The sequence below is a fragment of the Phyllobates terribilis genome, unplaced genomic scaffold, assembly GCF_046119375.1.
Source record: "Phyllobates terribilis strain yellow unplaced genomic scaffold, ASM4611937v1 Scaffold_392__1_contigs__length_1777392, whole genome shotgun sequence".
NCBI classification, from domain to species: domain Eukaryota; kingdom Metazoa; phylum Chordata; class Amphibia; order Anura; family Dendrobatidae; genus Phyllobates; species Phyllobates terribilis.
The window spans coordinates 411,926-428,402 of NW_027363152.1; positions in this window are offsets into that span (position 1 = coordinate 411,926).

The following is a 16,477-nucleotide window of genomic DNA, read 5'->3' on the forward strand; positions in this document are numbered from 1 at the left end:
CCCTCACAGCTCATCTCCGAGTGAGATACTCCCCAGCCCTCACAGCTCATCTCCGAGATACTTCCCTGCCCTCACAGCTCATCTCCGAGTGAGATACTCCCCTGCCCTCACAGTTCATCTCCGAGTGAGATACTCCCCTGCCCTCACAGCTCATCTCCGAGTGAGATACTTCCCTGCCCTCACAGCTCTTCTCCGAGTGAGATACTCCCCTGCCCTCACAGCTCATCTCCGAGTGAGATACTCCCCTGCCCTCACAGCTCATCTCCGAGTGAGATACTCCCCTGCCCTCACAGCTCATCTTCGAGTGAGATACTTCCCTGCCCTCACAGCTCTTCTCCGAGTGAGATACTCCCCTGCCCTCACAGCTCATCTCCGAGTGAGATACTCCCCTGCCCTCACAGCTCATCTCCGAGATACTTCCCTGCCCTCACAGCTCATCTCCGAGTGAGATACTCCCCTGCCCTCACAGCTCATCTCCAAGTGAGATACTCCCCTGCCCTCACAGCTCATCTCCGAGTGAGATACTCCCCTGCCCTCACAGCTCTTCTCCGAGTGAGATACTCCCTAGCCCTCACAGCTCATCTCCCAGTAAGATACTCCCCTGCCGTCACAGCTCATCTCCGAGTGAGATACTCCCCTGCCCTCACAGCTCATCTCCGAGTGAGATAAACCCTTTCCCTGTGCTCACTGCTGATCTCCGGGTGAGATACCCCCTCCCCCTGCACTCACAGATCATCTCCGGGTGAGATACCCCCTCCCCTTGCACTCACAGAGCATCTCGGGGTGTGATACCCCCTCCCCCTGCGCTCACTGCTGATCTCCGGGTAAGAAACAGCCTCCCCCTGCACTCACAGCTCATCTCCGAGTGAGATACCCCCTCCCCCTGCACTCACAGAGCATCTCGGGGTGTGATACCCCCTCCCCCTGCGCTCACTGCTGATCTCCGGGTAAGAAACAGCCTCCCCCTGCACTCACAGCTCATCTCCGAGTGAGATACCCCCTCCCCCTGCGCTCACTGCTGATCTCCGGGTGAGACACAGCCTCCCCCTGCACTCACAGCTCATCTCCGAGTAAGATACCCCCTCCCCCTGCGCTCACTGCTGATCTCCGGGTGAGATACCCCCTCCCCCTGCACTCACTGCTGATCTCTGGGTGAGATACCCCCTCTCCCTGCACTCACAGCTCATCTCCGAGTGAGATATCCCCCTCTCCCTGCGCTCACTGCTGATCTCCGGGTGAGATACCCCCTCCCCTTGCACTCACAGCTCATCTCCGAGTGAGATACCCCCCTCTCCCTGCGCTCACTGCTGATCTCCGGGTGAGACACAGCCTCCCCCTGCACTCACAGCTCATCTCCGAGTGAGATACCCCCTCCCCCTGCGCTCACTGCTGATCTCCGGGTGAGATACTCCCCCTGCACTCACAGCTCATCTCCAAGTGAGATACCCCCTCCCCCTGCGCTCACTGCTTTTCTCCGAGTGAGATACCCCCTCCCCCTGCACTCACAGATCATCTCCGGGTGAGATACCCCCTCTCCCTGCGCTCACTGCTGATCTCCAGGTGAGACACAGCCTCCCCCTGCATTCACAGATCATCTCCGGGTGAGATACCCCCTCTTCCTGCGCTCACTGCTGATCTCCGGGTGAGACACAGCCTCCCCCTGCACTCACAGCTCATCTCCGAGTGAGATACCCCCTCCCCCTGCGCTCACTGCTGATCTCCGGGTGAGACACAGCCTCCCCCTGCACTCACAGATCATCTCCGGGTGAGATACCCCCCTCTCCCTGCGCTCACTGCTGATCTCCGGGTGAGACACAGCCTCCCCCTGCACTCACAGATCATCTCCGGGTGAGATACCCCCCTCTCCCTGCGCTCACTGCTGATCTCCGGGTGAGACACAGCCTCCCCCTGCACTCACAGCTCATCTCCAAGTGAGATATCCCCCTCTCCCTGCTCTCAATGCTGATCTCCGTGTGAGACACAGCCTCCCCCTGCACTCACAGCTCATCTCCGAGTGAGATACCCCCTCCCCCTGCGCTCACTGCTGATCTCCAGGTGAGATACTCCCCCTGCACTCACAGCTCATCTCCGAGTGAGATACCCCCTCCCCCTGCGCTCACTGCTGATCTCCGGGTGAGATACTCCCCCTGCACTCACAGCTCATCTCCGAGTGAGATACCCCCTCCCCCTGCGCTCACTGCTGATCTCCGAGTGAGATACCCCCTCCCCCTGCACTCACAGATCATCTCCGGGTGAGAGACCCCCTCTCCCTGCGCTCACTGCTGATCTCCGGGTGAGAGACCCCCTCTCCCTGCGCTCACTGCTGATCTCCGGGTGAGACACAGCCTCCCCCTGCACTCACAGATCATCTCCGGGTGAGATACCCCCCTCTCCCTGCGCTCACTGCTGATCTCCGGGTGAGACACAGCCTCCCCCTGCACTCACAGATCATCTCCGGGTGAGATACCCCCTCTCCCTGCGCTCACTGCTGATCTCCGGGTGAGACACAGCCTCCCCCTGCACTCACAGCTCATCTCCGAGTGAGATATCCCCTCCCCCTGCGCTCACTGCTGATCTCCGGGTGAGACACAGCCTCCCCCTGCACTCACAGCTCATCTCCGAGTGAGATACCCCCTTCTCCCTGCGCTCACTGCTGATCTCCGGGTGAGACACAGCCTCCCCCTGCACTCACAGATCATCTCCGGGTGAGATACCCCCTCTCCCTGCGCTCACTGCTGATCTCCGGGTGAGACACAGCCTCCCCCTGCACTCACAGCTCATCTCCAAGTGAGATACCCCCTCCCCCTGCACTCACTGCTGATCTCTAGGTGAGATACTCCCTCTGCACTCACAGCTCATCTCCGAGTGAGATACCCCCTCCCCCTGTACTCACAGCTGATCTCTAGGTGAGATACTCCCCCTGCACTCACAGTTCATCTCCGAGTGAGATACCCCCTCCCCCTGCACTCACAGATCATCTCCGAGTGAGATATTGCCCTGCCCTCACAGCTCATCTCCGAGTGAGGTACTCCACTGCCCTCACAGCTCATCTCCGAGTGAGATACTCCCCTGCCCTCACAGCTCATCTCCGAGATACTTCCCTGCCCTCACAGCTCATCTCCGAGTGAGATACTACCCTGCCCTCACAGCTCATCTCCGAGTGAGATACTTCCCTGCCCTCACAGCTCTTCGAGTGAGATACTCCCCTGCCCTCACAGCTCATCTCCGAGTGAGATACTCCCCTGCCCTCACAGCTCATCTTCGAGTGAGATACTTCCCTGCCCTCACAGCTCTTCTCCGAGTGAGATACTCCCCTGCCCTCACAGCTCATCTCCGAGTGAGATACTCCCCTGCCCTCACAGCTCATCTCCGAGATACTTCCCTGCCCTCACAGCTCATCTCCGAGTGAGATACTCCCCTGCCCTCACAGCTCATCTCCGAGTGAGATACTCCCCTGCCCTCACAGCTCTTCTCCCAGTGAGATACTCCCTAACCCTCACAGCTCATCTCCCAGTAAGATACTCCCCTGCCCTCACAGCTCATCTCCGAGTGAGATACTCCCCTGCCCTCACAGCTCATCTCCGAGTGAGATAAACCCTTTCCCTGTGCTCACTGCTGATCTCCGGGTGAGATACCCCCTCCCCCTGCACTCACAGATCATCTCCGGGTGAGATACCCCCTCCCCCTGCACTCACAGATCATCTCCGGGTGTGATACCCCCTCCCCCTGCGCTCACTGCTGATCTCCGGGTAAGAAACAGCCTCCCCCTGCACTCACAGCTCATCTCCGAGTGAGATACCCCCTCCCCCTGCGCTCACTGCTGATTTCCGGGTGAGATACTCCCCCTGCACTCACAGCTCATCTCCGAGTGAGATACCCCCTCTCCCTGCGCTCACTGCTGATCTCCGGGTGAGACACAGCCTCCCCCTGCACTCACAGCTCATCTCCGAGTGAGATACCCCCTCCCCCTGCGCTCACTGCTGATCTCCGGGTGAGACACAGCCTCCCCCTGCACTCACAGCTCATATCCGAGTGAGATACCCCCTTCTCCCTGCGCTCACTGCTGATCTCCGGGTGAGACACAGCCTCCCCCTGCACTCACAGATCATCTCCGGGTGAGATACCCCCCTCTCCCTGCGCTCACTGCTGATCTCCGGGTGAGACACAGCCTCCCCCTGCACTCACAGCTCATCTCCAAGTGAGATACCCCCTCCCCCTGCACTCACTGCTGATCTCTAGGTGAGATACTCCCTCTGCACTCGCAGCTCATCTCCGAGTGAGATACCCCCTCCCCCTGTACTCACAGCTGATCTCTAGGTGAGATACTCCCCCTGCACTCACAGTTCATCTCCGAGTGAGATACCCCCTCGCCCTGCACTCACAGATCATCTCCGAGTGAGATATTCCCCTGGCCTCACAGCTCATCTCCGAGTGAGGTACTCCCCTGCCCTCACAGCTCATCTCCGAGTGAGATACTCCCCTGCCCTCACAGCTCATCTCCGAGATACTTCCCTGCCCTCACAGCTCATCTCCGAGTGAGATACTCCCCTGCCCTCACAGCTCATCTCCGAGTGAGATATTTCCCTGCCCTCACAGCTCTTCGAGTGAGATACTCCCCTGCCCTCACAGCTCATCTCCGAGTGAGATACTCCCCTGCCCTCACAGCTCATCTTCGAGTGAGATACTTCCCTGCCCTCACAGCTCTTCTCCGAGTGAGATACTCCCCTGCCCTCACAGCTCATCTCCGAGTGAGATACTCCCCTGCCCTCACAGCTCATCTCCGAGATACTTCCCTGCCCTCACAGCTCATCTCCGAGTGAGATACTCCCCTGCCCTCACAGCTCATCTCCGAGTGAGATACTCCCCTGCCCTCACAGCTCATCTCCGAGTGAGATACTCCCCTGCCCTCACAGCTCTTCTCCGAGTGAGATACTCCCTAGCCTTCACAGCTCATCTCCCAGTGAGATACTCCCCTGCCCTCACAGCTCATCTCCGAGTGAGATACTCCCCTGCCCTCACAGCTCATCTCCGAGATACTTCCCTGCCCTCACAGCTCATCTCCGAGTGAGATACTCCCCTGCCCTCACAGCTCATCTCCAAGTGAGATACTCCCCTGCCCTCACAGCTCATCTCCGAGTGAGATACTCCCCTGCCCTCACAGCTCTTCTCCGAGTGAGATACTCCCTAGCTCTCACAGCTCATCTCCCAGTAAGATACTCCCCTGCCGTCACAGCTCATCTCCGAGTGAGATACTCCCCTGCCCTCACAGCTCATCTCCGAGTGAGATAAACCCTTTCCCTGTGCTCACTGCTGATCTCCGGGTGAGATACCCCCTCCCCCTGCACTCACAGATCATCTCCGGGTGAGATACCCCCTCCCCCTGCACTCACAGAGCATCTCGGGGTGTGATACCCCCTCCCCCTGCGCTCACTGCTTTTCTCCGAGTGAGATACCCCCTCCCCCTGCACTCACAGATCATCTCCGGGTGAGATACCCCCTCTCCCTGCGCTCACTGCTGATCTCCAGGTGAGACACAGCCTCCCCCTGCATTCACAGATCATCTCCGGGTGAGATACCCCCTCTTCCTGCGCTCACTGCTGATCTCCGGGTGAGACACAGCCTCCCCCTGCACTCACAGCTCATCTCCGAGTGAGATACCCCCTCCCCCTGCGCTCACTGCTGATCTCCGGGTGAGACACAGCCTCCCCCTGCACTCACAGATCATCTCCGGGTGAGATACCCCCCTCTCCCTGCGCTCACTGCTGATCTCCGGGTGAGACACAGCCTCCCCCTGCACTCACAGATCATCTCCGGGTGAGATACCCCCCTCTCCCTGCGCTCACTGCTGATCTCCGGGTGAGACACAGCCTCCCCCTGCACTCACAGCTCATCTCCAAGTGAGATATCCCCCTCTCCCTGCTCTCAATGCTGATCTCCGTGTGAGACACAGCCTCCCCCTGCACTCACAGCTCATCTCCGAGTGAGATACCCCCTCCCCCTGCGCTCACTGCTGATCTCCAGGTGAGATACTCCCCCTGCACTCACAGCTCATCTCCGAGTGAGATACCCCCTCCCCCTGCGCTCACTGCTGATCTCCGGGTGAGATACTCCCCCTGCACTCACAGCTCATCTCCGAGTGAGATACCCCCTCCCCCTGCGCTCACTGCTGATCTCCGAGTGAGATACCCCCTCCCCCTGCACTCACAGATCATCTCCGGGTGAGAGACCCCCTCTCCCTGCGCTCACTGCTGATCTCCGGGTGAGAGACCCCCTCTCCCTGCGCTCACTGCTGATCTCCGGGTGAGACACAGCCTCCCCCTGCACTCACAGATCATCTCCGGGTGAGATACCCCCCTCTCCCTGCGCTCACTGCTGATCTCCGGGTGAGACACAGCCTCCCCCTGCACTCACAGATCATCTCCGGGTGAGATACCCCCTCTCCCTGCGCTCACTGCTGATCTCCGGGTGAGACACAGCCTCCCCCTGCACTCACAGCTCATCTCCGAGTGAGATATCCCCTCCCCCTGCGCTCACTGCTGATCTCCGGGTGAGACACAGCCTCCCCCTGCACTCACAGCTCATCTCCGAGTGAGATACCCCCTTCTCCCTGCGCTCACTGCTGATCTCCGGGTGAGACACAGCCTCCCCCTGCACTCACAGATCATCTCCGGGTGAGATACCCCCTCTCCCTGCGCTCACTGCTGATCTCCGGGTGAGACACAGCCTCCCCCTGCACTCACAGCTCATCTCCAAGTGAGATACCCCCTCCCCCTGCACTCACTGCTGATCTCTAGGTGAGATACTCCCTCTGCACTCACAGCTCATCTCCGAGTGAGATACCCCCTCCCCCTGTACTCACAGCTGATCTCTAGGTGAGATACTCCCCCTGCACTCACAGTTCATCTCCGAGTGAGATACCCCCTCCCCCTGCACTCACAGATCATCTCCGAGTGAGATATTGCCCTGCCCTCACAGCTCATCTCCGAGTGAGGTACTCCACTGCCCTCACAGCTCATCTCCGAGTGAGATACTCCCCTGCCCTCACAGCTCATCTCCGAGATACTCCCCTGCCCTCACAGCTCATCTCCGAGTGAGATACTCCCCTGCCCTCACAGCTCATCTTCGAGTGAGATACTTCCCTGCCCTCACAGCTCTTCTCCGAGTGAGATACTCCCCTGCCCTCACAGCTCATCTCCGAGTGAGATACTCCCCTGCCCTCACAGCTCATCTCCGAGTGAGATACTACCCTGCCCTCACAGTTCATCTCCGAGTGAGATACTCCCCTGCCCTCACAGCTCATCTCCAGGTGAGATACCCCCTCCCCCTGCCCTCTCAGCTCATCTCCAGGTGAGATACCCCCTCCTCCTGCACTCACAGCTGATCCCCGGGTGAGACACCTTCCCCCTGGGCTCACAGCTGATCTCCGTGTGAGACACCCCCTCCCCCTGTGCTAACAGCTCATATTCCGGTGAGATACCCTCTCCTCCTGCACTCACAGCTGATCTCCAGGTGAGATACCCCCTCCCCCTGCCCTCTCAGCTCATCTCCAGGTGAGATACCCCCTCCCCTGAGCTCACTGCTGATCTCCGGGTGAGACACAGCCTCCCTCTGCACTCACAGCTCATCTCCTAGTGAGATACCCCCTCCCCCTGCGCTCACTGCTGATCTCTAGGTGAGATACTCCCCTGCCCTCACAGCTCATCTCCGAGTGAGATACTCCCCTGCCCTCACAGCTCATCTCCGAGTGAGATACTCCCCTGCCCTCACAGCTCATCTCCGAGTGAGATATTTCCCTGCCCTCACAGCTCATCTCCGAGTGAGGTACTCCCCTGCCCTCACAGCTCATCTCCGAGTGAGATACTCCCCTGCCCTCACAGCTCACCTCCGAGTGAGATACTCCCCAGCCCTCACAGCTCATCTCCGAGATACTTCCCTGCCCTCACAGCTCATCTCCGAGTGAGATACTCCCCTGCCCTCACAGCTCATCTCCGAGTGAGATACTCCCCTGCCCTCACAGCTCATCTCCGAGTGAGATACTCCCCTGCCCTCACAGCTCATCTCCGAGATACTTCCCTGCCCTCACAGCTCATCTCCGAGCGAGATACTCCCCTGCCCTCACAGCTCATCTCCGAGTGAGATACTCCCCTGCCCTCACAGCTCATCTTCGAGTGAGATACTTCCCTGCCCTCACAGCTCTTCTCCGAGTGAGATACTCCCCTGCCCTCACAGCTCATCTCCGAGTGAGATACTCCCCTGCCCTCACAGCTCATCTCCGAGTGAGATACTCCCCTGCCCTCACAGCTCATCTCCGAGTGAGATACTCCCCTGCCCTCACAGCTCATCTCCAGGTGAGATACCCCCTCCCCCTGCCCTCTCAGCTCATCTCCAGGTGAGATACCCCCTCCTCCTGCACTCACAGCTGATCCCCGGGTGAGACACCTTCCCCCTGGGCTCACAGCTGATCTCCGTGTGAGACAACCCCTCCCCCTGTGCTAACAGCTCATATTCCGGTGAGATACCCTCTCCTCCTGCACTCACAGCTGATCTCCAGGTGAGATACCCCCTCCCCCTGCCCTCTCAGCTCATCTCCAGGTGAGATACCCCCTCCCCCTGAGCTCACTGCTGATCTCCGGGTGAGACACAGCCTCCCTCTGCACTCACAGCTCATCTCCTAGTGAGATACCCCCTCCCCCTGCGCTCACTGCTGATCTCTAGGTGAGATACTCCCCTGCCCTCACAGCTCATCTCCGAGTGAGATACTCCCCTGCCCTCACAGCTCATCTCCGAGTGAGATACTCCCCTGCCCTCACAGCTCATCTCCGAGTGAGATATTCCCCTGCCCTCACAGCTCATCTCCGAGTGAGGTACTCCCCTGCCCTCACAGCTCATCTCCGAGTGAGATACTCCCCTGCCCTCACAGCTCACCTCCGAGTGAGATACTCCCCAGCCCTCACAGCTCATCTCCGAGATACTTCCCTGCCCTCACAGCTCATCTCCGAGTGAGATACTCCCCTGCCCTCACAGCTCATCTCCGAGTGAGATACTCCCCTGCCCTCACAGCTCATCTCCGAGTGAGATACTTCCCTGCCCTCACAGCTCTTCTCCGAGTGAGATACTCCCCTGCCCTAACAGCTCATCTCCGAGTGAGATACTCCCCTGCCCTCACAGCTCATCTCCGAGATACTTCCCTGCCCTCACAGCTCATCTCCGAGTGAGATACTCCCCTGCCCTCACAGCTCATCTCCGAGTGAGATACTCCCCTGCCCTCACAGCTCATCTCCGAGTGAGATACTCCCCTGCCCTCACAGCTCTTCTCCGAGTGAGATACTCCCTAGCCCTCACAGCTCATCTCCCAGTGAGATACTCCCCTGCCCTCACAGCTCATCTCCGAGTGAGATACTCCCCTGCCCTCACAGCTCATCTCCGAGTGAGATAAACCCTTTCCCTGTGCTCACTGCTGATCTCCGGGTGAGATACCCCCTCCCCCTGCACTCACAGATCATCTCCGGGTGAGATACCCCTTCTCCCTGCACTCACAGCTCATCTCCGGGTGAGATACCCCCTCTCCCTGCGCTCACTGCTGATCTCCGGGTGAGATACCCCCTCCCCCTGCACTCACAGATCATCTCCGGGTGTGATACCCCCTCCCCCTGCGCTCACTGCTGATCTCCGGGTAAGAAACAGCCTCCCCCTGCACTCACAGCTCATCTCCGAGTGAGATACTTCCTCCCCCTGCGCTCACTGCTGATCTCCGGGTGAGATACTCCCCCTGCACTCACAGCTCATCTCCGAGTGAGATACCCCCTCCCCCTGCGCTCACTGCTGATCTCTGGGTGAGACACAGCCTCCCCCTGCACTCACAGATCATCTCCGAGTAAGATACCCCCTCCCCCTGCGCTCACAGCTGATCTCTGGGTGAGATACCCCCTCCCCCTGCGCTCACTGCTGATCTCTGGGTGAGATACCCCCTCTCCCTGCACTCACAGCTTATCTCCGAGTGAGATACCCCCCTCTCCCTGCGCTCACTGCTGATCTCCGGATGAGATACCCCCTCCCCTTGCACTCACAGCTCATCTCCGAGTGAGATACCCCCCTCTCCCTGCGCCCACTGCTGATCTCCGGGTGAGACACAGCCTCCCCCTGCACTCACAGCTCATCTCCGAGTGAGATACCCCCTCCCCCTGCGCTCACTGCTGATCTCCGGGTGAGATACTCCCCCTGCACTCACAGCTCATTTCCAAGTGAGATACCCCCTCCCCCTGCGCTCACTGCTTTTCTCCGAGTGAGATACCCCCTCCCCCTGCACTCACAGATCATCTCCGGGTGAGATACCCCCTCTCCCTGCGCTCACTGCTGATCTCCGGGTGACACACAGCCTCCCCCGGCACTCACAGATCATCTCCGAGTGAGATACCCCCCTCCCCCTGCGGTCACTGCTTTTCTCCGAGTGAGATACCCCCTCCCCCTGCACTCACAGATCATCTCCGGGTGAGATACCCCCTCTCCCTGCGCTCACTGCTGATCTCCGGGTGAGACACAGCCTCCCCCTGCATTCACAGATCATCTCCGGGTGAGATACCCCCTCTTCCTGCGCTCACTGCTGATCTCCGGGTGAGACACAGCCTCCCCCTGCACTCACAGCTCATCTCCGAGTGAGATACCCCCTCCCCCTGCGCTCACTGCTGATCTCCGGGTGAGACACAGCCTCCCGCTGCACTCACAACTCATCTCCGAGTGAGATACCCCCTCCCCCTGCGCTCACTGCTGATCTCCGGGTGAGACACAGCCTCCCGCTGCACTCACAACTCATCTCCGAGTGAGATACCCCCCTCTCCCTGCGCTCACTGCTGATCTCCGGGTGAGACACAGCCTCCCACTGCACTCACAGATCATCTCCGGGTGAGATACCCCCCTCTCCCTGCGCTCACTGCTGATCTCCGGGTGAGACACAGCCTCCCCCTGCACTCACAGCTCATCTCCAAGTGAGATATCCCCCTCTCCCTGCTCTCACTGCTGATCTCCGGGTGAGACACAGCCTCCCCCTGCACTCACAGCTCATCTCCGAGTGAGATACCCCCTCGCCCTGCACTCACTGCTGATCTCTAGGTGAGATACTCCCCCTGCACTCACAGCTCATCTCCGAGTGAGATACCCCCACCCCCTGCACTCACAGCTGATCTCTAGGTGAGATTCTCCCCCTGCACTCACAGCTCATCTCCGGGTGAGATACCCCCTCCCCTTGCACTCACAGCTCATCTCCGAGTGAGATACCCACCTCTCCCTGCGCTCACTGCTGATCTCCGTGTGAGACACAGCCTCCCCCTGCACTCACAGCTCATCTCCGAGTGAGATACCCCCTCCCCCTGCGCTCACTGCTGATCTCCGGGTGAGATACTCCCCCTGCACTCACAGCTCATCTCCGAGTGAGATACTTCCTCCCCCTGCGCTCACTGCTGATCTCCGGGTGAGATACTCCCCCTGCACTCACAGCTCATCTCCGAGTGAGATACCCCCTCCCCCTGCGCTCACTGCTGATCTCCGAGTGAGATACCCCCTCCCCCTGCACTCACAGATCATCTCCGGGTGAGATACCCCCTCTCCCTGCGCTCACTGCTGATCTCCGGGTGAGACACAGCCTCCCCCTGCACTCACAGATCATCTCCGGGTGAGATACCCCCCTCTCCCTGCGCTCACTGCTGATCTCCGGGTGAGACACAGCCTCCCCCTGCACTCACAGATCATCTCCGGGTGAGATACCCCCTCTCCCTGCGCTCACTGCTGATCTCCGGGTGAGACACAGCCTCTCCCTGCCCTCACAGCTCATCTCCGAGTGAGATATTCCCCTGCCCTCACAGCTCATCTCCGAGTGAGATACTCCCCTGCCCTCACAGCTCATCTCCGAGTGAGATACTCCCCAGCCCTCACAGCTCATCTCCGAGATACTTCCCTGCCCTCACAGCTCATCTCCGAGTGAGATACTCCCCTGCCCTCACAGTTCATCTCCGAGTGAGATACTCCCCTGCCCTCACAGCTCATCTCCGAGTGAGATACTTCCCTGCCCTCACAGCTCTTCTCCGAGTGAGATACTCCCCTGCCCTCACAGCTCATCTCCGAGTGAGATACTCCCCTGCCCTCACAGCTCATCTCCGAGTGAGATACTCCCCTGCCCTCACAGCTCATCTTCGAGTGAGATACTTCCCTGCCCTCACAGCTCTTCTCCGAGTGAGATACTCCCCTGCCCTCACAGCTCATCTCCGAGTGAGATACTCCCCTGCCCTCACAGCTCATCTCCGAGATACTTCCCTGCCCTCACAGCTCATCTCCGAGTGAGATACTCCCCTGCCCTCACAGCTCATCTCCAAGTGAGATACTCCCCTGCCCTCACAGCTCATCTCCGAGTGAGATACTCCCCTGCCCTCACAGCTCTTCTCCGAGTGAGATACTCCCTAGCCCTCACAGCTCATCTCCCAGTAAGATACTCCCCTGCCGTCACAGCTCATCTCCGAGTGAGATACTCCCCTGCCCTCACAGCTCATCTCCGAGTGAGATAAACCCTTTCCCTGTGCTCACTGCTGATCTCCGGGTGAGATACCCCCTCCCCCTGCACTCACAGATCATCTCCGGGTGAGATACCCCCTCCCCTTGCACTCACAGAGCATCTCGGGGTGTGATACCCCCTCCCCCTGCGCTCACTGCTGATCTCCGGGTAAGAAACAGCCTCCCCCTGCACTCACAGCTCATCTCCGAGTGAGATACCCCCTCCCCCTGCACTCACAGAGCATCTCGGGGTGTGATACCCCCTCCCCCTGCGCTCACTGCTGATCTCCGGGTAAGAAACAGCCTCCCCCTGCACTCACAGCTCATCTCCGAGTGAGATACCCCCTCCCCCTGCGCTCACTGCTGATCTCCGGGTGAGACACAGCCTCCCCCTGCACTCACAGCTCATCTCCGAGTAAGATACCCCCTCCCCCTGCGCTCACTGCTGATCTCCGGGTGAGATACCCCCTCCCCCTGCACTCACTGCTGATCTCTGGGTGAGATACCCCCTCTCCCTGCACTCACAGCTCATCTCCGAGTGAGATATCCCCCTCTCCCTGCGCTCACTGCTGATCTCCGGGTGAGATACCCCCTCCCCTTGCACTCACAGCTCATCTCCGAGTGAGATACCCCCCTCTCCCTGCGCTCACTGCTGATCTCCGGGTGAGACACAGCCTCCCCCTGCACTCACAGCTCATCTCCGAGTGAGATACCCCCTCCCCCTGCGCTCACTGCTGATCTCCGGGTGAGATACTCCCCCTGCACTCACAGCTCATCTCCAAGTGAGATACCCCCTCCCCCTGCGCTCACTGCTTTTCTCCGAGTGAGATACCCCCTCCCCCTGCACTCACAGATCATCTCCGGGTGAGATACCCCCTCTCCCTGCGCTCACTGCTGATCTCCAGGTGAGACACAGCCTCCCCCTGCATTCACAGATCATCTCCGGGTGAGATACCCCCTCTTCCTGCGCTCACTGCTGATCTCCGGGTGAGACACAGCCTCCCCCTGCACTCACAGCTCATCTCCGAGTGAGATACCCCCTCCCCCTGCGCTCACTGCTGATCTCCGGGTGAGACACAGCCTCCCCCTGCACTCACAGATCATCTCCGGGTGAGATACCCCCCTCTCCCTGCGCTCACTGCTGATCTCCGGGTGAGACACAGCCTCCCCCTGCACTCACAGATCATCTCCGGGTGAGATACCCCCCTCTCCCTGCGCTCACTGCTGATCTCCGGGTGAGACACAGCCTCCCCCTGCACTCACAGCTCATCTCCAAGTGAGATATCCCCCTCTCCCTGCTCTCAATGCTGATCTCCGTGTGAGACACAGCCTCCCCCTGCACTCACAGCTCATCTCCGAGTGAGATACCCCCTCCCCCTGCGCTCACTGCTGATCTCCAGGTGAGATACTCCCCCTGCACTCACAGCTCATCTCCGAGTGAGATACCCCCTCCCCCTGCGCTCACTGCTGATCTCCGGGTGAGATACTCCCCCTGCACTCACAGCTCATCTCCGAGTGAGATACCCCCTCCCCCTGCGCTCACTGCTGATCTCCGAGTGAGATACCCCCTCCCCCTGCACTCACAGATCATCTCCGGGTGAGAGACCCCCTCTCCCTGCGCTCACTGCTGATCTCCGGGTGAGAGACCCCCTCTCCCTGCGCTCACTGCTGATCTCCGGGTGAGACACAGCCTCCCCCTGCACTCACAGATCATCTCCGGGTGAGATACCCCCCTCTCCCTGCGCTCACTGCTGATCTCCGGGTGAGACACAGCCTCCCCCTGCACTCACAGATCATCTCCGGGTGAGATACCCCCTCTCCCTGCGCTCACTGCTGATCTCCGGGTGAGACACAGCCTCCCCCTGCACTCACAGCTCATCTCCGAGTGAGATATCCCCTCCCCCTGCGCTCACTGCTGATCTCCGGGTGAGACACAGCCTCCCCCTGCACTCACAGCTCATCTCCGAGTGAGATACCCCCTTCTCCCTGCGCTCACTGCTGATCTCCGGGTGAGACACAGCCTCCCCCTGCACTCACAGATCATCTCCGGGTGAGATACCCCCTCTCCCTGCGCTCACTGCTGATCTCCGGGTGAGACACAGCCTCCCCCTGCACTCACAGCTCATCTCCAAGTGAGATACCCCCTCCCCCTGCACTCACTGCTGATCTCTAGGTGAGATACTCCCTCTGCACTCACAGCTCATCTCCGAGTGAGATACCCCCTCCCCCTGTACTCACAGCTGATCTCTAGGTGAGATACTCCCCCTGCACTCACAGTTCATCTCCGAGTGAGATACCCCCTCCCCCTGCACTCACAGATCATCTCCGAGTGAGATATTGCCCTGCCCTCACAGCTCATCTCCGAGTGAGGTACTCCACTGCCCTCACAGCTCATCTCCGAGTGAGATACTCCCCTGCCCTCACAGCTCATCTCCGAGATACTTCCCTGCCCTCACAGCTCATCTCCGAGTGAGATACTACCCTGCCCTCACAGCTCATCTCCGAGTGAGATACTTCCCTGCCCTCACAGCTCTTCGAGTGAGATACTCCCCTGCCCTCACAGCTCATCTCCGAGTGAGATACTCCCCTGCCCTCACAGCTCATCTTCGAGTGAGATACTTCCCTGCCCTCACAGCTCTTCTCCGAGTGAGATACTCCCCTGCCCTCACAGCTCATCTCCGAGTGAGATACTCCCCTGCCCTCACAGCTCATCTCCGAGATACTTCCCTGCCCTCACAGCTCATCTCCGAGTGAGATACTCCCCTGCCCTCACAGCTCATCTCCGAGTGAGATACTCCCCTGCCCTCACAGCTCTTCTCCCAGTGAGATACTCCCTAACCCTCACAGCTCATCTCCCAGTAAGATACTCCCCTGCCCTCACAGCTCATCTCCGAGTGAGATACTCCCCTGCCCTCACAGCTCATCTCCGAGTGAGATAAACCCTTTCCCTGTGCTCACTGCTGATCTCCGGGTGAGATACCCCCTCCCCCTGCACTCACAGATCATCTCCGGGTGAGATACCCCCTCCCCCTGCACTCACAGATCATCTCCGGGTGTGATACCCCCTCCCCCTGCGCTCACTGCTGATCTCCGGGTAAGAAACAGCCTCCCCCTGCACTCACAGCTCATCTCCGAGTGAGATACCCCCTCCCCCTGCGCTCACTGCTGATTTCCGGGTGAGATACTCCCCCTGCACTCACAGCTCATCTCCGAGTGAGATACCCCCTCTCCCTGCGCTCACTGCTGATCTCCGGGTGAGACACAGCCTCCCCCTGCACTCACAGCTCATCTCCGAGTGAGATACCCCCTCCCCCTGCGCTCACTGCTGATCTCCGGGTGAGACACAGCCTCCCCCTGCACTCACAGCTCATATCCGAGTGAGATACCCCCTTCTCCCTGCGCTCACTGCTGATCTCCGGGTGATACACAGCCTCCCCCTGCCCTCACAGATCATCTCCGGTTGAGATACCCCCCTCTCCCTGCGCTCACTGCTGATCTCCGGGTGAGACACAGCCTCCCCCTGCACTCACAGCTCATCTCCAAGTGAGATACCCCCTCCCCCTGCACTCACTGCTGATCTCTAGGTGAGATACTCCCTCTGCACTCACAGCTCATCTCCGAGTGAGATACCCCCTCCCCCTGTACTCACAGCTGATCTCTAGGTGAGATACTCCCCCTGCACTCACAGTTCATCTCCGAGTGAAATACCCCCTCCCCCTGCACTCATAGATCATCTCCGAGTGAGATATTCCCCTGCCCTCACAGCTCATCTCCGAGTGAGGTACTCCCCTGCCCTCACAGCTCATCTCCGAGTGAGATACTCCCCTGCCCTCACAGCTCATCTCCGAGATACTTCCCTGCCCTCACAGCTCATCTCCGAGTGAGATACTCCCCTGCCCTCACAGCTCATCTCCGAGTGAGATACTTCCCTGCCCTCACA